The sequence below is a fragment of the Chlamydotis macqueenii genome, chromosome 5, assembly GCF_036417535.1.
Source record: "Chlamydotis macqueenii isolate bChlMac1 chromosome 5, bChlMac1.mat, whole genome shotgun sequence".
NCBI lineage: Eukaryota > Metazoa > Chordata > Aves > Otidiformes > Otididae > Chlamydotis > Chlamydotis macqueenii.
This window is the reverse complement of record NC_141560.1, coordinates 57,669,906-57,696,961: the sequence shown is the minus strand read 5'-3', so window position 1 is coordinate 57,696,961 and position 27,056 is coordinate 57,669,906.

Here is a 27,056-nt window from a genome sequence, read left to right as displayed (position 1 = left end):
CTCCCCAATTTACCAGCAGTAGCTGAATGAGCCATTCAGTTTTGTCTCATATTTTGCTCTAGTTTTCACATCAGGAGTACTAAATTCTGTACCAAAGTCAGTGAAGGCAGCCTGAGTACTTACTGATAGTACAGTTCCCCACAGAGACCTCTTATACCTCATCTAGCTGCATTCAGCTGCAGTCCAGTTTTCTTTTTCCATTTTTTAAAATTTGATAATACCTGAGGGAATTAGTTACCTAATTCTTATTGAATTACATTGTGAGTTGGATGAAGAATTTCCTTAGACTTGTTTGAAAATGTCAGATGGTTATTCTAATATTATTCATAGTACTGCATGTGTTTTGTAGCTAAAAATCTGCAATAAGTAAGTTTCTGGAATCATATTAATGACAAGAATATTTACTTGCACAGTCATTGTGTGAGGGATCTCAGTGATGGTCCATGTAGGGCCACTGTGGGAAATTACAAGCTGCACACAGCTGTGAGAACACGACCTTGGAAAGGGGAGCTAGGAGGGTTGTTATATCAGAAAGGGGACCTAGGAGGGTTGTTATTGAGTGGTATGTTGCTACAATCCCAGAACCGCTGTTAGCCAGCAGGGCACGTACTTGGCAGGCCTTGCTGCATGCGCTGGCCACGTGTGCATCAACACCTGGTCAGTCCTCTCCCACTGAATCTGCTGAGGGTATAAACAGAGGCAGCTCAGTGCAGAGAGGGAGAGAAAGGACCCAGAGCACACTCTACGAACAACAGGGGACGCCCTGAAGGTGCTACGCCTACCTCCCTTCTCTGCTCTGACCCCGCTGATCATCATCCTCCTGCTTAGCGGTGTCTCTGGCTTAGTCGGGTTGACAAGACTCTCATAAAGGGCAAACACTATGCTAGTAACTGCTTATGCTAGGAACTGTAGCTGCTTATGCTAGTAACTGCTTATGCAAGGCTATAAAAAAGCAATAAATACCTTTTGTGCTTTTAAATATCATATGTTGGATTAATTTTGTGCATAGGAATCCTGCGAACCAGTTACAGTCATTTATAAACAAAACTCACACCTGTATTAGGTTGAGTAGTTTTTAAAAAAGTAAGACTGAATATTAAGAAGTTGGACACACTGGTTTATGTAACAGCTACAGATCATACAACAGCTGTAATTTCCATAGTACTGAACTTTAAATGAGAGAAGATTAAAAAATTGTGACAAAGGACATGCTTTGAAGTTTTAGTGCTTGATTCTGTTAATTGGTCAAATAAAGGTGAATGGCATTTATTATAAAGCAGACTACCCCAATTAATGGTTTCTTCAGCATTATGGATGAAAACAGGAAGTGTGTATCACTGAAATAGGAAGTCAAGGGAATCATATTCCTGTAGCAGAAAGGAAACAGATGTCTAATCTGTAAGTTTCCATATCGCTATTTTATATCTGTGGGACTTGCCAGTTCTAGGGTCAAACCAGCATGTTAACTAGTGGGAATGGAATGGAAAATGAAGGTAGAAAGATAAAAGAAAGAGATTAAATCAATAAGAAAGGGTTCAAAACTTATGTCTGATGAGCTTTTTCTAGTAGATAACATTGTCAAAGAATAAAACTGAGCTGGCAGGTAACATGCTACCTTTCTGCCCAGTCAGTTCACTAGAAAAGACTGTATTTGATTAAAAGCTTTGTAGAGACATCTGGGAGATGCTGTTTTCCATGATGTGCAAGAAGTTCTGAAGGAATTAAAATACTTTTGCTGAGCTAGATTATGCTGCATTCTTCTCATTAACAAGGAGACTGACAAAATTTGATGGTCTCTCAGTCTTTGACTTTCCTGGAGATTAAGGTATTTCACATCATTTGCTGTGAAAATAGTTCTGGTCTCTTCAAGCGAGGATAAGACAGTGGATAAATTACCACCATGTGCTAAGAAGCTCTGGGATAAAAACCTATTCCCTGAATGAGAATTGCTTACAGAGATTCCAGCAGTATTAGTATAGCTCATTGCTTCTCACATTTATTGGGTGATCAGATCTTTGTGATAGTTCATGTAGTTTGTAAGTGTTCAAAAAAGCCTATCGTTAAATGTTTGTCACTTAAATTACATTTTGTGATATCACCTGATAGCATTTTCTGGTCGGAACAGTACAACAACTCTGTTCTAGATTTGCAAAGAGGGTGATCAATTTTACAAACAGCAGTGGAGTTCTTCCCACTGAATTTGAGGTGTTTGTGGAAGTGGAGTACTTGAGGTCTCCTGTCATCATCGCAGAGCTCAAGGCACTTTGAGAGCAGAACTCACATTGCCTATGTAAGTACTGCTTTTGAGATTAGTTACCTTTGGTGCCGTTTAGAAAATTAGCTTAGATTAGAAACCTAACTTTTAGAGGGCTGGAGTTAGGCAAGAAGAATCCAGCACTGCCAGCTGATTCCTCTGAGATCCAGGGGATGAGGATTGGGCAGTGCCCACCACACAGATCTAGTTGCTGGATAGATCCTTACTGTAGCTGTCCTTTACTGAAGAAAATATGTTATCCAGACTCTGCTCAGCTCATGAATAAATCTAACTCTTCTATATCCTTGGCAATTTTTGGCTCAATCCTTTATTCTGCACAGAACGTGGTTCTCAGAGTGAAAGGTTAACAATTGTTGGGCCTCAGTTGACCCAGGATCAGAGTAGTAGTTTTTTCCTTGACTGCAGTGGGAGGTGAATTCAGGGCCTGTCTGAGAACCCAGCTTCACATGCAGCTTAGATTTAGATAGGGGAAACTTGTGTAGTGCAAGTCCGCTGTGAAATTAGGTGACTCTATGTTGAAAGAGGCAATTTTTTGATTAAAAGAAAAAAATCTGATAAAAGCATGTGTTTGTTTTTGGAAAACAGCACAACAATGCATGTCGTTTTTATCTGTCAACAGCCATCACCTTGTCAGAGTTTGGTTGCTGTTGATTTATTACAACCTATGTGAATGTATAATTGGTAGGCTAGTCCTCAGATCTGCGGAGGAGAGGTACAAATTTGGAAGCCAGATGTCCCATGGTAATGTGCTAAAAGAGAGATAATCACCATAGAGCTGAGGAGCCCTTCAACTCATTACTCTTACATACTCTCTTAGCCTTAAGGTTTATCAGTGTTTGTAATGAAAGCATCTAAAACAAAAACAACTTATTAACTTCACTAAAGACACAATCTTCCACTCCCCACAAATAAATCTTTTATCGCAATCTGACCCGCAGGAGTCCCAGCTTTTTAGTCAGAAATAGGGGGGAATTCACTGAGGCATGCTTATTTAGCATTGCTGTCCTAATGCCCAGGATGACCTTGACAAGGAGAAAATACTTTGGAGTTGGAAATTTTCTGGCAAAATAATACATGCAAAAACATAGTACAGTCATTCGTGGAGTTCAGGGATTATTCTTGGAGCTATTTCACTGAGGGTTTCTGCTACTTCTGTGCCAGTTCTGAAGGCATGCAAACTGCTTACAGAACTATGGTCTGCCCTTAATGTTTATATGGCCAAGCCTTAAAGTCTTGATATCAAAGACTATTTTATCTGAAAGGCATATCTTGCCAGATGAAAGACAGAGAAGTAGTCCTGGCAGAGCTCTCTCATTAACATTTTAAATATTGATTTGTACTTTTATTTCACTATTAGTTACAGTGGGGTTTATAGTATTTGGGTTTCATGAGGAGGCCATGCTTTTCAAAGGTGATGCTATTAAAATGGAACTTGTTTCTGATGTTGGATTACTGGCTGGGAGAGGGCAAATTAGTGAACATTTTCAGAAGACCGCAGGGGACCTCTGTAGAAACTCCACTTTGACTGGAAAGTAGGGACAGGAAGGTAGAGCTATAAAGCCTGTGTGCAAATTATCATTTGTCTTTTGCCTCTAATTCAGTCCTGATCTGGAGAGAGGAGAAAGCTATATGTCCTTAAATGAGTCATACTGAGTTCATAGATCAGGTGATGTATATCCTCTATTTGCCTTGGACAACTACATGTACATCTTTCTAATGTGATTAGGCCGTCATACAGGGCACAGAACAATTTATTATTCTGTCTGACAGCGCCATATTCCTCTTTAAAAAATTGTTACTCCTGGAGTCAGCAATTACTTTAAAATAAATTTACCAAAGACAAAATTTCACCTCTTGGGTCAGTAAATGACTTCTGTGTTTTTTCTTGAAGAGACAAGGTGTTTATTAAAGACCGCCTTGGTTTACTGTGTTGAGTTTTTCACTTTGGATAATTGTCCAGTTGAACATAATTTGGAAATCCATGCTAACCTACTGCTTGCATTGTACAAGTAAGAATATCTCTGAAAGATGTGCATTAGTAAATCCCTCTGAGCCCTATCTCTTTTTAAAAAATGGCTTCTTTTATTTAATTTTTAGAATTTTTAAACAGGGCTCTAAGCCTTACATTTGGAAATGCTGCTGTTTTCACACAAATAATTTATACAGTTTGTTCTTTCAAATGCTGTAGAAAACAGTTTAATTATTTATTGTAAGTTAGCTTATTTTTTTTTGTTTGTTTTTAACCTATTGTTTAGATTTAGAACATATTTTACAGTCTAAAACTTTATACATTCTAGTCTCTTTTTTTTTTTCTCTAGGAATTTCTAGGGCGGAAATAGTATGAAGTTAAGTGAATTTAAAACTATCGGTTCCTTATAACTAGGAAAAAAAATTAAGATTACTTTTACCGAACAGATACTTAATGTAGACTTTTTCTTTCTTTTTCCTTCTTTTTTTTTTTTTTTTTTTTTGGTTTTTTTCCCCAGAGGATCAAGATTGATAACAATTCATCTTTCCAAACAGGTCAGATGCTGGAGAACCAACAAGTATAAATCAGCAAAAGGGTAAAAGGAAAGTAATTAAATGCAGCAATTAGATGAAGTTCTAGAAATCCAAAATTAAATTGATCAATAGGAGACATGTAGAAACATTAAAAAAATGATGTAACCTGTTCCGTAGAGATACGTAGTCACGCACAGCCTAATGGTGTTAGCATAAGGCTGGCAGCAGGACCTCTCATTTTGACTCAAACGCAAAGAGCATTGATGTTTCTTTATTTACTAGGATCTAAGTCACTCCTACTCTTTTTTCTCCTGTGGACATAAGACTTTTATTCCTAATAGGAACATAATGAGTATTGATTAGCTATTCAATCTAATTAATAAAGATTTTTAGAACTGGGGAAATAACAAAAGATATGGGAGAAATTTTATGTCATTGACATATTAAAAATAAGTAGCAGTAACTGCCATAGAATGAACCCTTAAAAATATTTTAAGTTGTTGTAGTTACACTTTAATGGTAGTGATCATTGCTCTCATTAAATTAAAAATATCATTTTGTTTTGATATAGGTAGGAACACACATGACATTAAATTGGCATTAACATTGAAATTAACTGCCTAATATATGTCCTTTGTATTCTAGCTGTCTTCACCCTCTAGTGAAACGTAAGGAGCTGGAAAGCTTATTTTCCTTTCCTAGTCTGTCAATGCACAGGACACCTAATTAACATTGAGGTCAGTAATACAAGCTGCTGTTCCTGAAGAGTTAAGATCCAACAACTGTCTCCAACATTTCCACAAGTATAAACCCCAGCCAAATATTTTCCGGCTGTGGCATCCAAAATAAAACACAAGTTAATCAGTACTGCTCTCTTCAATAAAACACTATCCATGGGCAGAAGGGTGCATATAACTGTATGTGTATATAAATAACTGCAGAGATCTAAAGTATCTCGTTCATTTCCAGTTGAGATGGGGAGCTGCTTCACTTCATTGAAGATTGACTGAAATAGAAGTAGAACTCAACTTTTTTATCCAGTAGTTTGATAACATAATTCTTCAGGAAAGAGTCCTTACAGATAAAAGATCTTGGTTACATCATAGAATCAGGAGGATTTGGGATATCATGCCTTGCTTTTGGACAAGGGGCTAGTAATTAGCGACTGCCGTTTTCTTAGTGGTACAGATCCATGTGCTGTTGCAATTTCGGGAATGGGCACTAGGATAAAGAGTAGATTTTGAAAAATACCTGTTTGGGGAGGATCTAGAGATGAGGAGAAATTGTAAAGAAGTAAAACAATCTCAAAACCAAGAGTAAGGATGCTAGAATTTTCACTTTTTTCTTTTTTTTTTTTTAAAGATACAGAGAGAAAAAGGCTACCTATACCTATTTCACCTCCTTTGCTGTGTGCTTACCTAGACAGACTCTCAATAATCTCTATTCTGCTTTGGAATGATGTATTGATTGCATTAACTGCACTTGCAGTGCAGTTAGGCACTAAGCATACTCCTCTTACTTCTGCAAGAGTTGTTCCATTTTTCAGAAATATTTTTAATGCTGATTCAGCACCTTCCACCCCCTAAAACTAGGTGGAAGGATTGGCTTAAAGCATGCACTGATTCCTTTTGGAAAGGTAGGAGAATGGCACTTTTGGAACAAAATGCTTTCCTGACTCCTTTGTTGTCTACCTGACAGACAAGAGCAGCAATGGCATCCCTTAACAACATCCATATCAAACAGCACCAGCAAGGTTTTCTTACATCCCTGCTGTGTTCTGCATCGCAAAGGACTGGTTGCCTGCTGGGGAAAAAGTGAAAGCCAGGAGTTTGTTGAAATGGTGCCACTGTGTGAAATAATACTGTGGTGATAAATCAGAACATTCAGACCATTTTTTATCAATATTTTTATCAAGAGCCAGCTCTTATTTGCTCTCTCTCATGAGCAACTTTACAGAGTGCAGTGCTCAGTTCATGCCATGGTTACTCAGTTGATCATTAAAACCTGCTTTCCTTTCCATAAGCATCTACTGCACAGATGTTTAGCTAAGTGATGATAGTCTAAGGTTTGCAAGAGTATATAAGCAAGACATCATCTCTGTTTATGCTGAAAAAGTCCTACATGAGCTGTTCTTACATTAATAAGCTTATCCAGGTTCTCCAAGTAAGGTTAGGTGGATTCTGACAGTCCTTCTCTGAACAAAGCAGCAAGTTTCTTGTTTGAAGCAGTGAGAACTTGCTAGTGTCTCATTGTCAGTGAGATGGACTAAGTACTGGCTGAAGAGTGGGAGCAGATTCCTAGAATGGATTTTTGTAGGGTTGGAGGCTGGGTGACAGTAATTTGCTATTACGAACTGTAGATCTTCACTGTCCATCAGTGTGTGGAGTATTGCAGAGGTGTATGCAAACTAATAATGCCTAGCAGAACTTTTATCAGAGCCAGGATGAAAGGAATTGGTGTCTGGTTTAATGCACCACTCACTTCTCTCAAAGTACATTTTGTTTCAGTGAGTATCAACTCTTCAGGACCACTGTTGTGCCAAACAGATAAGCAGCTTGTTACTGTAGACAAGACCAGTGCTTGAGATCCTGAGGCTGTGTGCGGTGATAATTGTTAGTTTTTAATGACTGGGCCAGTTGACAAGTTGTAAATGTTTTCAGTTTCCAAATCAGCACAGCCTGAGCCAGTCTAGGATAACTTAATGTATAAGTGAATGGAGACAAAAGCCCTGTTGTTGCTCTCTTGTATTGTGTTTAGAAACATTTATACAAGGTACTGATACAATGTTAGGTTTGATTATAAATCAAATTATTTTATAATAATTTTAAGTTCAACCATAGGTAGTGATTAGTAGCCAACAGATGCAGCAGTTTGCACAGCAAAGAGCCACATGGATGATTAAGGGATTGGAGCATCTGATGTGGGGAAGAGCTGGGGATTGCCTAGCCTAGAGAAGAGAAGGCTCAAGAGGATTTTATCAGTACATATAAATACCTGATGTGAGGCTATAAAGAAGACAGAGACAGACTCTTCTCAATGGTGCCAAGTGATAAGACAAGAAACAATGTGCACATATAGAAATACAGGAAAATCCATTTTCACATAAGAAGAAAACTTTTTACTGTGAAGGTGGTCAAACACTGGCATAGGTTGCCCAGATAGGTTGCTGAGTCTCCATCCTTGAAGATATTAAAAACCCAACTGGACACAGCCCTGAGCAATGTGCTGTAGGTGGCTTCGCTTTGAGCAGAGCAGGAATGGACTAGACAATTGTCCTGGTTTCAGCAGGGATGGAGTTAATTTTCTTCTCAGTAGCTGGTGTGTTTTTGATTTTGTGTGTGAAGAATGTTGATAAAAACATTCTGATGATACGAGTTGTTGTGAATGAGACCAAGGACACTGTCTGGCTTTCCAAGTCTCGTTAAGGTCTCGTTAACGTGCAGATGCGGGAAGCTGGGCGAAAGACAGACAGAATAATTGATCCAAACTGGCCAAAGAGAGTATTCCATGCCATAAACGTCATGCTCAGTATATAAGTGGGGGTTGCCCATGGGAGGGGGCATCATTTTCAGTTATTCCTTTCCTTGTCGGGTATCCGTTTGGGCACCCTTGGCATCCTTTTCTTCTCTCTTGCTTGCTGGCATCGTTCCCTTTACCTTGCTAGCTTGCTCTCCCCTTTTGCTTGCTGCTCGGTGTTGTTCCTGTGATCGCTGCTCAGGACGGGCTGCGTCGGTCATTCGGACATCCGGTGGTGAGAAATTGTACATTGTTCATTTTGTATATTTTGTATATATTAATATCCTTATATCCTGTTAGCTTTGTAGTTTTTAGTATTTTCAGTAAACTGTTTTTATCTCAACCCACGAGTTTTCCTTTCTTCCCAATTTCTCTCCCCTGTCCCACTAGGTAGGGGGAGGGTGAATAAGAAACTGTGTGGTGATCCGGGCTAAACCACCACAGTCTTTTTGGCACCCAACGTGGGGCTCAAGGAATTTGAGATAAGGATTGAGTTTAATTGGGAGCGGTAACGAGCAAAACAGGGATTGAACTTGACAAAAGAGCAAAATGATTAGGGGAAATTTATGTTCTGATTGTGGTGAAGGGATAAGTGGTGAATTGTGTGTAAATTGCATGGTATATTCACTGTTGGTGTTTTGAGGATATTATTTTGATTCTTGGTGCGGGGAATTCTTTTTCTTTTATGTTGATGTGTGTGTATTTTAATTAGAATTCTTAAATACGTAATTCGCAGAGGCGAGGGGTGGAATGTCGTGGTTTTGTTAGTAAGGGGGGGCCTAAGGTGGTAGCTTCTCCTTATCTAGATCAAAAAGTGAGATGAGATCTAGAACTGGACCTGGGAGCAGAAAAATCAGAGGTGCCAGTGTGAGCAAATGAATAGCTGCTGAAAAGATACATGCACAAAGGTCCAGAAACAGATATCGAAAGAGATGCCAAAGCGGAGTAGTGCTAACATTTCTGCTCACAGTGCACCTCTGTTGTAACAGAAGGGCTGGATTCTGGATTGCTACCCATTCAATTTTCTTGCCCTCCTAGGTCTCTTAAATACCAGCTTCTGTGCTAAACAGCACTTCTACTTTGCAGCTGATCAAGTACATGAATTTTTAAAAAGTTAATACTTTAGAGAAATTTCTTGGGCAACAAATATGTCTGATAGTACAGTTTTAATATTTGACAGATTTTCAGTACAGTCTCCATTTTAAGTTCTTAAATTACAGCTAACATAACAAAGGTAGCTGAAGTTCTTATTTTATTCAAACTTACACATTATTCAACAAAGCAGCTGAATATGTATTTACCATTAACCTCATGCTTGGCTGTAGGCACTTTAAAATTGAGTACAACAGATTTTGACCTGTTGGTAAAGTCTAATTGTAGTTTTTAAACATTTTTTGAGGACAAATATTGTCTTAAACATCTCTCAGAGCTTCTAAGGGACCTACTGGGTATTTGACTTCAGTTGTTTCCTTGTTGAGATTGTGCTGGTGGGTATGTGGGTGGCTTTATGCATTTTCTGCCTTCCAAAATAACAAGATTTATGTTATCTGTTTATAGAAGAAATGTGCAAGTCAGTCCATCTTCTAAAACTGTTGGTTTTTAAAGTATGGATGTTGAGAGCATCGTAAACTGGTCAGTGTTTTATATGGATTTCTACTCTTGTACAGGGGCACTTCTTAGATCTGCCTATGAAGGTGGAAGCCATTGGTTTCATTTATTTTTAGTTTATAGGAGGTTTATGAATCATGTACCGTAATAGTATTCATTACTTTCTCACCAAGATGCTTCTGAGAGAGTTCTACTTCCCTGGGGCAACGGAAACTGTGGATTACTGTTCTTTAAGAAAAGTTGAAAGACTTGAATAGTATATGGATATTATGGTAATTCAACTTGTTGAATGGTTTAGGAAGTTAAATGAGTCAGCCAAATGCAATACTCAGGAGGCAGTCAGCACCTGTAAATTCTCTGCCTTGCTCTGCTACCAACTTGGCACTAACGATAAGATTTCTACTGTAAGCTCATGAGCTGGAAATAAGAGACAGAGATGTCAATTGCTAAGAATTGTGAACATGATGTGGCAGTGGAAGTGGTTGAAATGGCTTTAGGATGCATAAAATGAAGTCTTGCCAGTAGAGATTAAGTAATTATTGAATGATCTTGTAAGGTATGGAGCAACAATACAGTTGTGGCTTCCCATGTTTAAGGGTTAATTGCATTTGGAAGAAATGCAGAGGGAGCTTAACCATAAAGAGGAGACCATAAGACTTGTCTTGTTTAGCTCTGCGGAACAAAAGCTTGGAGAAGATAGTATATTTTATAAAATAGTGAGGACAAAAGCTGGGAGCTGTTAAGAGCAGTTTAAGTTAGAAGTCAGTACTTGCACAGGAATGAATGGGTGTGAATTAAGCATTAAAAAAATGGCCTGTAAATATGGAGATTTTTAATTTACAGAACAACCTTAGTGAGACAAGCCACTTAGTGGCACAAATGACCAAAGTCATTTTAAGATGGACCTGGTAAATTTAAGGAAGAGATTCTATGATGCACTTTACTATGAAAGGGGTAAAGGGACTCCCTGGCCCAGGAGGTCACTCGCAGTCCTACACTGGTCACTCGGGTTCCTACATCCTGGGTCATCGGGTGGGTTTCCTTTGAAATCTGTTCTTTGCACTTTGTTCCAAACTGGTGGTCTTTTGCTACCATCTGTCACCTGCATCAGGACTAAATTGTGTCTTACTTTTTGAGACATAGAACATGTGATTTGAAAGTTAATGCAGTATTTGTTCAGTGTATTTGCATTTTTGTGCTTGGTGCTAGTAGAAGATACAGCCCTAGATTCCTCCTCTGTGGGCTATGATTCACCTTCATTATAAATATTTCACATCGGCCTCATGTTTAATGATGCTGTTGGAAGGGGGAACATCTGGATTCTTCTACCAGGTGCTGTAGCTGGATCTTACAAGTTGTATGCATTGCTTTTAATGTGTCTATTAAATATTAAAACAGGGAAAAATATTCCTAAGTTTTTCTGAACAATCAATCTTGAAATTACTATATTATAATATCATGTAATTCGCACCATTGTGATATTTTAATAATACCCTACAATATTCATGTGTACTTAGAGAAACTGATGTAATGAAGAGATAAAGGATGTGTTCAAGGTTATACAAGAAGTCTGAGGTGAAAGAAAGCCTAAGTATGTCTCCAAGCATGTCTGACTAGTGCTCTGTCTACTGGGCTATTAGAAAGGATGCCATCTTCCTGGAAAGGACTCTATTTCAATCTCAGTCATAGGTCATTTGACTCTTCTTATGGAATCATCTGTAATTTTAATTCTTGAGGAGATTTCTCGGTTACAGCACAGGTCATTCCTTTTGATATTTTTGTACATCCAGAAGACATGGCTTCCCACCTACCTATGCTTTTTCAGTTCTTCGTACTTAGCCCTTGTTCCTTTTTTCAAGTACTATGCTAGGAACAGCATGGTATCATGCTAGGAACAGCATGATATCTGTCACTGAAATATTTACATGGGCTGTTTGCAGTGTTTTGTCTTCCCTCCATATTCCTGTGAACCTTCTGATCAGTGATTGTATTGAGTATTCACAGAAATGGAGAGCACATAGGTTATGCAGGGCTTGGTGCTAGCCTGCTGGGTGAATTCTGACTAACAGCATCACTTGGATGGATATTTATGGGAATAATTATTCTGAGATATCTTCCAATCTCTATACATTGATATCAGAATTACTTTGTGAAACTAAATAACTGCAGGCCAATATAAAATCTATATGTCAAGAAATTTAGAATTTCTTCTGCATCTTCCAATATCACATTTTATGTTATTCAAAACTCATTTTAAATAACTGAAAATATAGTTATTGGTGTCTAAAAGTGTCATTAAAAAGCATTAAAAGTGGCTGACCTCATTTTCTGGAATTTCATGTAGTTAAGCTACCAATGACCTAGAACATCACTATGAAAATGATGTTAATTCTATGTCCTAGAGACTGAACTCTGAGGCAGGGCACTTTGCATGGGGTGTTGAGAACAACGGGAGAAATGCAACTCATTACAGTTGTGATGGTGTAGCTCAGGGGATGGTAATAAGACAGTGGTGGTTTTATTATGTTAGCATTAGTTTGCTGGTGCAGTCTGCTGATAGGTGTAGTTCAAATCCTTTAATGCAAAACAAAGTCTTTTAAACCCTGCTCTTTCAGCAATTCGTTTAACAAGGAGTGCTTTGACATTAGTCCTTGGATATCGTGTCTTCAGTTTACGTCTTCAGTGCAGTTAGCACTTAATAGATCCCTTTCAGAAGCAGATTGTCACTGCAAAGCGTCTGTGCACAGTCTATCTAATTCATCCACAGAGGTCCCACTACATTTCAATTGTCTTTTCTATTGCTTTTAGGAGCAAAGCTTGGGGTGCTGCACATTCTTGGTACCTTTTTCCACTTCACTAAAATCATTCAATTGATTTAAAAAACGCTAAGCAACTAAATTGATTCAGTAAATCTGTTTTTCATGTACAGTAAGTGGTTTGGTGTAAGGTACAAAAATCTTTCTACTTTTACACTTCCTTTCATTTCATACAGTTGTCCTTAGAAAAGTAAGTCTATAAATGATTAAAAAGACCCAACAAAGTGGAGCCAAGTTAGAAGGAAAAAGTTTTAACTAGCTTTTTTGTCAAGCTTCAAACAATGCTTTCTCTGATTCTGACTTTTTCTGACCATTATCTGTTTACAGTCACTCGTCATTAACTGTATGTATTTATCAGGGTTTGCAGCCATCAGTGGCCTATTTGATACTTAAAAAAAAAATCACCCTCAGAAATGGATACGGTAGCCAAAATTATATTCATAAAAAAAAAATTAAAAAGAACTCTCAGCATTAATTTTTTTTTTTTTTGAAGGAACCGAAAAGAAAAAGATCTTGGAATTACAAGCAGTTAGACTTGGGTTTTTGCGTAATGACTCCTGGTATCCCACTGTGAGAAGACTTTCCCCAGCTTCTTGTCTGCATTCTTCCTCGTTCCCTGCGGGAGAATGAGTTGGATTTGTCTGCCATATTCACAGCAATCGAGGTGATCCAGGTTGAAAGAAAATCAATAAGACGTGTCCATTTATGCCTCACAAAGGAAGAAAGGTCTAAAGAACAGACATGGGACGTGATTCAAGCACTAGAGACTTAATAAGACTTCTGCTTGTGTTTGAAGGAGATGGTAATTTATATTTTACTTGGAACTTTTTTTTATGCTTCACAACTACTGGGTTTCAGGCTGACATGGGAAGCAAGGAGAAGAAGGTTTGATGCTGTCTTAGAAGACCTAACCCATTTGGAAAGGCCATGCTCAAAAGTTCAAAAAATTTTGTTTTAGAAAAGATTAAAGAGACATCACATCATCATACTGATTTATTGCTATTGATAAAACTGGTTTAAAGTATTTTGGATTGGGGTACAATAAAAAAAAGTCTTTCTTTGAGAACAGCTGCAAATTTCTCATTATTGGCTGTCTTTTCTGTGTATTTGATATAAGCAGCCATAATAGGTGCCCTGGTGCCACTTGAAGCTTTGTCAGGGCAGCTCCCCAAAAGTGGTTGTTATTCTGCTTGATGTCTGTTATGTTAGCCACCAGAGTCCAACTGTCCCAAGGGTGTACTCTGTCAGTCGTCAGCAAATATACTGTCTCTGCTTTAGTGTATGTTATTTTTTCAAGCCAATCTTGTGATGCACTTTTGCAAGTGAGATGTAAGCACGCAGGAATTAGGACCTGACAGAGTTTCAGAAACAAAACCCAAAAAACTTGAAATAAAATAAACCAAGACAGGCTGCAGGCTTGGGTCTAATTATTGCAATCTTTTTGTTTTGTCATAGAAGACAGAAACAAAAGCAACCCTTCTTCCTAAAGGAGTAAATGGCCTCAAAAATTGTTTCAGCAAGTCATGAAATAAAAGCTTGCTGATCAATGAGGTAGTATTGTTAGTGTAGCGGAAGAGGAAATATTATTTCTTTTTCTTCTCTTCCAAATATTTTGGCTACATATTCCCAACAAAATGAAGGCTGACACTGAACAGGATGAATATGAAACGTCTGAAATGGAGATGGTGTTCCTGAGGAATTCATATTCTGAAATCTGACTGTTTTTGCTAAGTAGCTCCTTAAGAAAGGTTCAATTGTAAGAGATATTTCCAAGAAGAAAATTGTGCATAGTGCTTTATGCAGGATAAAGTTAAAGTTAAAAAGAGGATAGAGACAGATTTAGAGCCCACTTTAAAAGTATGCAAGGTTTTATAATTAATAAAACTACCGTTTGTTCCAAATCAGCCCTTTTTCATTGAATCTTTGGCAGATTTTTGCAGTTTCATCCAACTTTGAGTCTTTTAAAAATAAATTGCAAAGTGAGTTTGAGAAGCATTCAGACTATTAATAGATTTTTTTTAAGGTTTAATTGGTATCAAACAAGATTTTTGTGAACACAGTCAAGTGTGCCTATTGCATCGTTAAATGAACAAAGCTAGCATTTAACTGAGATTGACTTACACCACTGTCCTTCACTTTCAAGAACTGCACCTAAGTGAGGTGAGATCAGAATATCAAAGCAGCCCATGTGATGTGCAGTCACTTTTTTTTAAGGTTTCCTTCATACACATTTCAACACAGTGCTGTTGTGGAATGACTGCTATTAAAAGAATTAATAAATAAAAAGAGATGCTAACAAAGCAATTGTGCAACAGTGAATGAAAACCAATGTGGGCTAGGCTGTGTTGCCTGTAAAAGTAAATCCCAGCAAATTGGAAGGGAATTGGATGGACCAGCTGACCCGCCTGCCACACAGAAGCAAGATTTTGCAGTTTACAGGCAGCCCTTTTGCCTTAGAGAATCTGAGAAGTGTTTTTGTATCTCGTTTGCATCACAAAGAAGGTACAAAATCAGCTTTGCATACAGGAGACTACACAAGTCTGCAACTAAGTCCCACAGAGCGGGACAGGCATTGAGAGCAATGGCTGCTCACCAGACCCCTGCCCAAAGATACCAGCAAACACCATATTGGATAGAGGTGTTTCATGGCCATTTAAGGCTGGTGAGCTGATATTCTCCAATGGCTGTTGCTTCTTTGGCTTATACCAAACAAATGTAAATAGCTGTCCTGCTTCTCTAGAAAGTCGCACCAAAGAGAACCTACTTTCTTGGCACCTTGTGCTACACTGCCTTTCATTTCCCAGGGGATGAAGTGGATTCTTCTCACACAAAGCCACAGTGACAGTAAGTGGGGGCCTGAGATTATTTCTATTGATGGGTGTTTCTGTTCAGCCCTTTGCGGAGCTCTTGGCAAAAGTGCTGTAGAGTTGCTAGACCACCCTCACTACTGTGCTGCTTTTCACCCTTCCTCCTGCAGCTGTCCTCCATTTCCACATAGTTCTTTACGAGAAGTTTCCTAACTTGCGGTTTAAATAAGTAACTGAAGAAACTGGTGATTCAGGGTCTGCAAATTCTCTATTTCCGTAAGCTATTAACAGGTAGACAAAATCTCAACAGTCCCACTTGTGAGACATGCAGACATTTTTATTTGTGTGTGTCGCTAGGAGGAGAGGAAGACTCCTGAAGTGTGAATGATACCACCATTTCAGCATTAACTCATTGGTAGAAGTTAGGAGTCTGGAAGCCCCAGTATAGTTTTATGAACAGTAGTAAGTTTGTTGTTATTTCTGGCTATTTCATTTTTTGTTAAATCTATTGAAAGGAAAGAAACAACAGTACTCTGAAAAGACGAAGAGATTCGTGCTACAGCAACACCACAGGCCAGATTGGCACTTTATTTGGAAACGGAAAAGCACTATCCCTCATCTGTGTACAGCCACTGTAAAGAGCTGGCCAGCAGTGGTCTTGGTGCTCAAGAGTCCACTGCAGTTTCTACCAAATGGCTTTCCTTCCCAAAAGCAATTTACCAGAGAGAATGGGCTAGATTGGACAAAATCACTGTTCCAACCCCACCCCAGGCAAGCTGCTAGCCCTAGCTGTGTGCACAGGGGCCAGCAAAGGATGTATGCACACCTGCAAGTGCAGGGTCTTCAGCTGCCCCTAAAGAGATGCCACAAATGTCTATAGAGCATCAGATATTTTGGTGTTGCCATGCTGAGGTCCTGGTCCTCAGACGGAGCTCCCCACTGCCACCATAAATGCAATATGGAAAAATATTTTTTAAAAAGTGTGCAGATTAGGAAAAGCAGGTTCATTGACTGCCCACTAAGTCTCAAGTGCCACTGAAAGCTAGCTCCAGTTCCCAGAGGCAAACTTTATATTTCCATTGAGTATGGACCCTGGAAGTCAGTTGTAGGACTATGTATTATTGGTGGTGATCATAGAATCATAGAATCAAAGAATGATTAGGGTTGGAACAGACCTTCAAAGGTCTTCTAGTCCAACCCCCCTGCAAGGGGCAGGCACATCCCCAACCAGATCAGGTTGCTCAGAGCCTCATCCAACCTGGCCTTGAACGATTCCACCACCTCTCTGGGCAACCTGTTCCAGTGTTCCACCATCCTCAGTGTAAAACATTTTTTCCTAATATAAAATCTAAATCTATCTCCCTCTATTTTAAAACCATTACCCCTTGTCCTGTCACAACAGGCCCTACTGAACAGCATCTCGCCATCTTTCTTGTAGGCCCCCTTGAGGTACTGGAAGGCCACTATCAGGTCTCCCCGGAGCGTCCTCTTCTCCAGGCTGAACAGCCCCGTCTCTCTCAGCCTGGCTTCACAGGAGAGGTGCTTCAGCCCTCTTATCATCTTCGTGGCCCTCCTCTGGACCCTCTCCAACTGGTCCATGTCCTTCTTACGTTGGGGGCTCCAGAACTGGACACAGTACTCCAGGTGGAGTCTCACCAGGGCAGAGTAGAGGGGGAGAATCACCTCCCTCGACCTGCTGGCCACACTCCTCTTGATGCAGCCCAGGATGCAGTTGGCCTTCTGGGCCGCAAGGGTACATTGCCAGCTCATGTTGAGCTTCTCGTCTACCAGCACTCCCAAGTCCTTCTCCTCAGGGCTGGTCTCGATCCATTCTCTGCCCAGCCTGTATTTGTGCCTGGGATTGCCATGATCCAGGTGCAGGACCTTGCACTTGGCCCGGTTCAACTTCATGATGTTGGCATGGGCCAACCTCTCCAGCCTGTCAAGGTCCCTCTGGATGGCATCCCTCCCTTCCAGCGTGTCGGCGGCACCACACAGCTTGGTGACATTGGCGAACTTGCTGAGGGTGCACTCTATCCCCCTGTCCATGCCACCGACAAAGATGTTGAACAGGGCCGGGCCCAGCACGGACCCCTGAGGGACGCCACTCGTGACCGGTCTCCACATGGACATTGAGCCGTTGACCACCACTCTCTGAGTGCGGTCATCCAGCCAACTCCTTATCCACCGAGTGGTCCGTCCATCAAACCCATGTCTCTCTAGTTTAGAGAGAAGGATGTCATGCGGGACAGTGTCAAAAGCTTTGCACAAGTCCAGGTAGATGATATCCGTTGCTTGTCCCTTGTCCACCGATGCTGTCACCCTGTCATAGAAGGCCACCAAATTGGTCAAGCACGATCTGCCCTTGGTGAAGCCATGTTGGCTGTCACCAACCACCTCCTTGCTCTCCATGTGCCTTAGCATGGTTTCCAGGAGAATCTGCTCCATGACCTTGCCAGGCACAGAGCTGAGGCTGACCGGCCTGTAGTTGCCCTGGTCTTCCTTGTTCCCCTTTTTGAAAATGAGGGTTATGTTCCCTCTCTTCCAATCATCAGAGACCTCACCAGACCACTACAACTTCTCAAATACGATGGCCAGTGGCTTGGCAACTTCATCTGCCAGTTCCCTGAGGACCTGCAGATGGATCTCATCAGGTCCCATGGACTTGTGCACCTTCAAGTTCCTCAGATGTTCCCCAACGTGCTCTTTGAGTACAGTGGGCATTTCTTCATCCTCGCAGTCCCTGCTTGTGCCTTCCACAGCTTGGGTGGTGAGACAAGAGCCCTTATCAGTGAAGACTGAGGCAAAAAAGTCATTGAGTACCTCAGCCTTTTCCATGTCCTGGGTAACCAGGACACCGGTTTCCTTTCGGAGGGGGCTTACATTCTCCTTGGACTTTCTTTTGTGCCCTACATACCTATAGAAGCCTTTCTTGTTTTTTATATCCCTGGCCAGATTCAATTCTGCCAGGGCTTTAGCCTTCCTCACCCAATCCCTGGCCACTCGCACAGCCTCTTTGTAGTCCTCCCAGGCTACCTGTCTCCACTTCCACCCTCTATAGGCTTCCTTCTTTACTTTCAATTGTTCCAGAAGCTCCTTGCTCATCCACGCTGGCCTCCTGGCCTTTTTGCCCAACTTGTTCTTCGTCGGGATGCACCTCTGCTGAGCTTGGAGGAGGTGCTCCTTGAATACGGACCAACTTTCCTAGGCCCCTCTTCCCTCCAGGGCCTCCTCCCAAGGCACTTTGCCCATCAGGTCCCTGAAGAGGCTGAAGTCTGCCCTCTTGAAATCTCAGGCAGAGAGCTTACTGCATAGTTTCCTTACTGCCCCGTGGATTTTGAACTCCACTGTGTCGTGGTCGCTGCAGCCAAGGCTGTCCTTCAGTTTCACATCCCCAACCAGTCCCTCCCTGTTGGTGAGCACAAGGTCGAGCATGGCACCCCTCCTTGTCAGCTCCTCTAGTGCCAGCAGGAGGAAGTTGTCGTCCACGTATTCCAGGAATCTTCTGGACTGCTTGTCCCCTGCCGTGTTATCAGGGTGGTTGAAGTCCCCCATGAGGACCAGGGCCTGTGACCGTGAGGCTGCTCCTATCTGCCTATAGAGTGCCTCGGCTGCTCTGTCCTCCTGGCCAGGCGGCCTGTAACAGACCCCCACCATAACGTCCCCTGTCCATCCCCATCCTTTAATCTTGACCCATAAGCTCTCTGTCAGCTCCTCCTCCATCCCCAGGCGGAGCTCCACGCACTCCAACTGGTTGCTGACATAGAGAGCGACACCCCCTCCTTGTCTCCCCTTCCTGTCCTTCCTAAAAGCCTATGACCCTCCATGTTGACGCTCCAGTCATATAAGTCATCCCACCATGTCTCCATGATGCCAACAAGGTCGTAGCCCTGCTCATGTGCACACATCTCCAGCTCTTCCTGTTTATTCCCCATGCTGCGTGCATTGGTATAGAGACACTTCAGCTGGGCCCCTGACAAAGCCGACTTGCTGGCTGGAGTGACAGGGGTTCTACTGGATCGCAGTTTAAGTTCATTTGCACTTACCCTGAGTGTTTTGTTGATTCTGGGGAAAATTCTGAAGAACAACGAAATGGTTGGATTTCTTTGATGTGTTTCTTGATTTGGTGCAGCATTTTTGCCCAACAGTAACAAAAACTTTACAGAATAATGATGAATTGGAGATATTTAAAAAGTAAACAAAACCCCACACCCCTAGCCCCCCAAAATTGGAGTAAGTGAGCTTAGTTCTACTTTAGAGAATAATGACAACTATTCTTCTTTATTAAAAAGAAACTTTAATTGGAGTGCAAATTTTATTTTATTATCTGTCACAGCCTGCTTTCAAGTTTTTCAGACAAAAATAAGTATCTCCATAACAGAGCAGATTAGAGTAGTCTTGTTTAAAATCATCTGACTAAGAGTAATATCTAATCTCAGAATATATAAGGTTTTATTGAGGCCACAGAGACTTTGAAAGAGCTTGACTCTCTTCTGTTTTGTAGATTTTCTATGAATTGTTTAATAAATTTTTTAGTTCAGCCCCCCAAAAAACAAGGACTAAAACGTTTCCGTCAACCATATTGTTAAAGAAATATAAAAGACACATAATTAAATTTAAATAAAGGTATAGGTCAGTTATATCATCTTTATCTCAGGAAAAAGTATTTACTTTTACAAACCTAAATTAAATAAATACATATCTGTGACTCGGCTTTGAAGGTTTTGCTTGGATAAATCAGGTTTTGGTGGCTCTGTAATTCATGAAATGATACCTCTAGCTCTACTGGAATGGGAGTGGGATGTTTCAAGCTTTATGATTCTGTTCAATTCTGGAGCATTAATGGAGCTATTTGTAAAGAAAGAAATATAATGAGTTATCACAAAACACAGCAAGAACTCTAGAAAGGGGCAGCCTCCCATCCATCACCCATTCTAGCGTATTCACAAAAGAACAGGGCAAGAAATCTTGTGAGGACGGTGGGGAATTTTGCTTTTACTCTAACCTGACTTTTACAAATTGTGATGGGCCTGGAACATTATTTTCTTTAGAAAATGACCCCAATCCGATCCTAAATTCAAAGTGGGAGAGCGTGTGACACAGATTTTTCTGGAGATTTTTTTTATACCTTCCTCTACTTTATGCTTTGAGAAGACATTATCTTAATTAAGATTTGTTTATGAAAATAAAAGTATTAGATAATTTTTGCCTGATATATAGACTAATTCAGGATGATGACATTGCCATATTTCTATGGCACATTCTAGTAGGGCTATAAGTAAAGTTACCTGTTGTTTCCATTTTCTTCACCTCTATTTTGGAAGTTTATGACTAAATCTTGAAAAGTTCTTGTGGGTTCGCATTTTGACATATGAGTTGGGAACCTGAGAGCAATTTTGTTTTGAACATCAAAAAAAAAGGCAAACCCACACTGAGCTGGAGTTTTGTTTTGTTTTGTTTTGTTTTGTTGTTGTTGTTTGTTTGTTTTTGATGTTGTAGAAGCACAAACAGAACCAAAATTTTAACTGGTGTGTGTGATGTAGCTGCAGTCCTGACTTCTTTCATCACACTTGGAATCCCTAATGAAGCCCAAAGAAGGTATTGAGTAAGTAATAAGGACAGAAGGTTTTGCCCCAAACATAATGTGATAATTAATGTATTTCATAGCCTGGTTCAGAAACGGTGAAACAGCTCACAGTAATGAAATGAAACATGCACACCAAAACAAAGGGCACAGCAGGAAGTAGTCTAAAGCACATGATAATAAATTTTCACATTATAAGCTTTTACATCTCTCTTTCCATATATCCCATTATAACAGGGCCTGTTGCTTTTTAAAAAGGAAATTGAGATGTCACTGGCTGTGGAAAAGCAGATCCTCAGGCAGCATAAATCAGTCTAGCTGCACTGAAGTCAGTCATGCCAGCTGTGAATGCCAGCTCAGGATCCATTCAGTGTGACAGATCAGTTTAAATCTGTGATCTAGGAGTTTCCCTCATAAAATTTTCTGTCTTTTGAAGGCTGGAAGACTAAGGGAAGTTTTTTTGGAGCTTCAAAATGTAGAAACAAGAGTTGTGCATACTAAAAGCAGAAGATTTAGGAAGAGCAGGGAGAGCATCCTGCCCTCTCCTGATGCTCAGAGAGTGATGTTGGAGTGGGACTGCTCCAGAGGACCATATTTACATACACTACACTCTCTTTTCCATAGGGCTATTTCCTTCAGTACTGAATTTCCAGTGCCTAGGAGTATCTGATTTGGTACCATCTGGCAGATATTGGCAAAGGAAAAAAGACCTTATAGGTCTCTCAGCTTGCATGTGGGAGAAGTTCTTTGTTATGTACAAGGACACACGTAAGGGAGATACTTATCTGTTTTTTGCAGCAGAAGTGCTTTTCAATCTGAACATGGTAAAAATTTGCCAATTTCATACAGAGTCCACTGTACTATGTGTATGCACTAATCCCTTTATAGAAAATGGTTGGAGACTTCTACTGCAGCATCTCTCCATATGAGATTCTCTGAGTTAATACCCCTTCTCCTCCCTGCCTCAATAGTTTTTCCCTAAACAAGGAAGCAGAGGGAGGCATTCAACCTCTTATAGCAAGACAAAATGTGTCCTGAAGAGTTTTACCATTTGAATAAGGCACATCTGAGACTTCACCCTGTGCAATGGTATGTGGACTGTGCAGTGACCAAGCTTGGTCATCCTCCCAGGATTCACATTGCTTTTGCCCTCCCTTTTCCATAATGCAGCAGGCATGGACAAACCATTGCAAAACTTCTCCTGTGACTCCAGTGCTTCCAGGACAGTGCTGAGGCTTTTGCTGCCTGGGGTGCGATTAGGTGGCATGCTCATTGATCTCCTGTCTCAGAGAATTTCTACAGATCTACAGACCTGACCAGTATATGTTTCAGTGATGAGTCTCTTGTGTTTTCCAATGAGAGAATTATTTTTAAACCTGAGCTTTATGGGATTATGCTCTCCACAGTATAGAGATATATCAAACAATACATGAGAAATGACTCACGTGCTTTGACTCTTTTGCAGTCCTCTTAACACTAATGAAAATAGTCCCAGCTGTCATTTGTCAAGTATTAGGCTCCATACAAGTAAGGGAAATTCACACATGAACATGAAAGGTTATGGCAAACTATTCAGCATGCTGCATCATTTTGAGACGGCAATTTCACCATGTGCTGTAAGACCAAAAACATGATAAAAACCAATACAAAACACTTGATTTCATGGTATCATGAAGCAGGACTTGAGAGGTAAGTGCACTGTGGCCTGTAGAATTGGTGGCAGTAAATACTCTGAATGAGGTCCTGTTTGGAACTATTTTCTGCAGAAGGATATAAACTGCCTTCCACAGCCATCAAGGCCTTCGACCCTGGATATGTAACATGAGTTAAACTGATTCTTCCTCCCTTAGAGCAGCAACTTGAGATGTCCGCCCTCTTCTCAGTAATGCCAAAAGGCTACAGTTTGCAGAACTGTAAAATTATACAGGTTTTGAGCCTATGAAGTATTGAGCTCTGTGTAGCTCATGCTATCAGTATTCATGTATGTCGTAGTTCAGCCCCGATCAGACCAGACTACGCAGTCTCTCTCTCACTCCCCCCACCTTCCGAGAGAACAGGGAGAGAAAATATAAGGAAAAACGACTTGAGGTTTGAGATAAGGACAGGGAGAAATCCTTAAAGTTACCGTCACGGGCAAAACAGACTCGACTTGGGGAAAACTATTCATTTATTACTACAAACAGCAGAATAATGAGACAGAAAACAAGATAACCTCCCCCCACCCCTCCCTCTTCCCAAGCTTAACATTATCTCTACTACCTTCCCTCCCCGAGCGGCACAGGGGGAAAGAGGGAATGGGGGTTGCAGTCAGTTCATCATATGTTGTTTTACGCCGCTGCTTCATGGTTGGGGGAAGAACTCCTCACATTCCTCCCCTGCTCCAGCGTGGGGTCCCTCCCACGGGCCACAGTCCTTTGTGGAACTGCTCCGGCGTGGGTGATCTCTTCCACGGAGTTCAGTCTCTCCAGAACAGCTGTCCCAGCAGGCCCTCCACGGGCCACAGCTGCCTTCAGGCATCCACCTCCCCCGGTGCGGGGTCCTTCACGGGCTCCAAGTGGATGTCTGCTCCTCCGTGGACCTCCATGGGCTGCAGGGGGACAACCTGCTCCACCATGGTCGTCACCACAGGCTGCAGGGGAATCTTGGCCAGGAGCCGAATTACTCCTCCCCCTCCTTCTGAACTGACCTTGGTGTCTGCAGCCGTTCCTCACAACAGGCTGATAGGTGTCTCTCAGGATCTTTTTTTACATCTTATTCACTTCTCATCTCCTTTCCACTTCTTGCAGCCGGGCTGGACAGAGTCGGGCCCAGTCGGCCGCCTGGCGAGAGGCCAGAGGGTGAGGCCTGCAAGGCCCATGAGGCCTGCACCTCCCCCTCTACGCCTCTGCCCCCGCTCAGCTTCTTCACATCTTCTCTTCTCTTTCTTTTTTTTCTGTTTTCCAATTCTTAAATACGTTATCGCAGAGGCGTTATCACGAGACATTCTGCTACCAATCGGCTCGGCCTTGGCCAGCAGTGGGTCCGCCCTAGGCCTGGCCAAGTCCCCTGAACAAAGGGGAGCGACTTCTAGCAGTTTCCTACAGAAGCTACCACCTTAGGCCCCCCCTTACTAACAAAACCACGACAATGTAGCAGCATCTGCAAAGATTTTTATTTTACTTTCAGAAAAAAGAACATTTAGTTGCTAGTGGCCATCACCGTAGTATTTACCTTCCATCCTTCCCTTCACAGCTAAACAATGTGTGTTGGAGTATTTTTGCAGGTTTTGTACCAATGCCATGCTCACTGTAACCACCTGTGACTGAACGCAGCTCTTAAGTGAGTTGCTTCAGGGACCTCCTTCTCCATAACATCTCATTGACCATTTTCCCAACCAAGGAGTAAGGCAAGAAGGATTCAGTCTTGATATAGCATTGGAAGGGACCCAGAGCAATACTGGATCCTCTCCTGTGTCAGAGGAAATGGTGACATAACTCTGTTTGCCAGCAACCAACCTTTTAGAGGTAAAGTTTTAGAGGTAAAGTCTAGCTGCAGTGGCAGAAAAGCAAGGCCATATGCTGAGCCACCTGGTTATTTGGAGGAGTTGCTCGTAAAGTCCCATGGCCAATGAAAGGAGATTTTTCAGGTGGCTTTGAGGAGGAGGCAGGCAGGATTGCTTTATATATTATACATTTCTCAGGCAGAGGAAGTACATTAAGCCTACTGAAGAGAGATTTCCAAGCCAAAGTTTTATCAGTCATTTATATATACAGAGCAACCTCCTCCCACTTGCCTTGGAGGAAGAAGTGTTTTCTTCTTTTGCAAGTTTTGAGATACTTTCAGAGTCACAGATAGAAACTCTGTGGGACAAGAAAGGATTTGGATGTATTTAGAAGTATTACAATATAAACATTAAATGTAGAGGATATTCCTCTTCCTTTGATTTACGAGGACTAAAATGTAACTGTTGGCTGCAGCCAACATTTTGAGGCGATTACATAGTACAGAGAGCAATAGGAAAGTGCCTTAGCTCTTTGCCCAAATACTAAGGAACTGAAGCTGCTTAGATATGCTGTGTAGGAGTTGAGTCCAAATTGTTTATTTTTTTTCCTTTCAGACTTTTATTGTCTGGGTTTTGAATTTGGCCTCTGTTTTAGCCCTTATGTTGTCTCTGCAGAGATCACAGCAATGCTCCCAAAGCCAACTCGAACCGTCCTTTGGGGACTGTCCTGCTGTTTGGTGCTTTTCGAAACAATGCACAGCTACTGAAATTGCTTTTTTCAGTTTCTTGTATTGTGCCTCTTTCCCTTCCCACAGTACAATAGATGATATGGATGAGTGTGTTTGAAGAGGTGTTTTAGACAAGGCACAAATGGCTTGCTGCACTCTGCTGTTCTTACCTGCAGAGATTAGCCCTTATGGTCAGAAGTTGGGCACTGCTCTAGTTCGTTCTAGGTGAGTCCTGAGACATACCAAGGCTCCTGAGAGTGACATTGTTTCTTCTTCTTCTCTGACATGCGCCAGGCTCAGACATAGCTCTACATCAAGGCTTTGCCACCAACTCAAATATCATTTCATGGTCTAGACAAGCAGCGCTAAATAAGTCACATATATATACTCTGGGGAGCATTTCATTCTGGTCACCTGTGTGTCTCCATTCCTTGCCCCCTAACTGCTCCTCAAAGTGATAAAAAACACTTAGAAGCACCTCTCATCCTCTGAATGCCAAACGGATTCTCTTTCTCCCCTGCTCGTTTGTCCCCCTGTTGTATGCATACACATGGAGCATATGGACAGTTAGCATTAGTGAGAATACTGTAGTGCAATCAAAAAGAAGAATTAAGAAATGTTTTCCAGCTATGTGCAGGCAAGAAGAGGTAGAAGGAGGAGCAATGTGTGGAGCTGGTGCCTGAGACATGGACAGTTTGCACTGTTTGAGGAGTGATAAAATTGTTCCTCCTGCAGCAGTAAGGACTGCAACTTTCTCTTGGTTTGGGGACAAGTGGTGGCACTACTCAGCCTTCAGAGGGAGGACGTCAGCTAGAAAAAGTCTGCTCTGGGTGCAGTAGGGAAGAAAATCCATCTGTCTGAGTAGCCTTAGTAAGGTCCAGGGACCTGCCACACTGTCAGATGAATTCTTGGTACAGAGCTGGTGTTGCCAAGAGCTGTGCTTTCCTTCTGACTATTTTTGCTAGGAGGATAGAGGACAGATAAGAGCTGAGCAGGGTTCTGTGTAAATGGTCCTTCCTTAGCATCTTTCAGTTTAGCTTTCACTGACTGAGGCCCCTAAAATACTTAGCATTAGTAAAGTTTTCAAAAGCATGAGTAATTTAGGAGATTAAAAGGCATTTTCAAAAGTGTCGACTTTTCAAAGTGCCTAATTTCCAGTGATTTTCAATGAGGTTTGGGAATCTTAAATCAACTAGCTGCTTTAGTGACTAGTACTGTTGATTGCAGTGTAATGCATCATTGATTGATATCCTGCTTATGTTAGAGGTCAATGCTAAGTGAGGATGGTGTACAAATACCCATCACGGTGCAATGGCAGGGAAATTCTTCGCGTTCTTCCTGGAGGTGGCTTTGAGAGCTCAAAGCTCTTCTGAATTTCTGGGATAATCACACAGGGATACTATGGGAGGAGTTCAGTGAGGCTCCTTTTTAAATTTCCTGTGTTTTCTTCAAGTTTTAATGACAGGTCCTGTATCAAGTTTTACTCTGACCAATTTGCCACCTTATTTTGCTTTTATTTTGCTGTATATAACTTTTACTCATGTCTTTGTTCTTTTTTATGTTAGGAGGCTCTATCTGTCTATGTATTTTTGTTAACATACATAGATATAACTCAATATACGAAAACTCTCTGTGTAAAAACTGTAGGTTTCCTATGTGTGTCTTTGGTCTTTGAAACAGTCATGTGAAGCACTAGCCTAAATACCTTGCTGAATTGTAGGCTTACAGACGGAGGGATG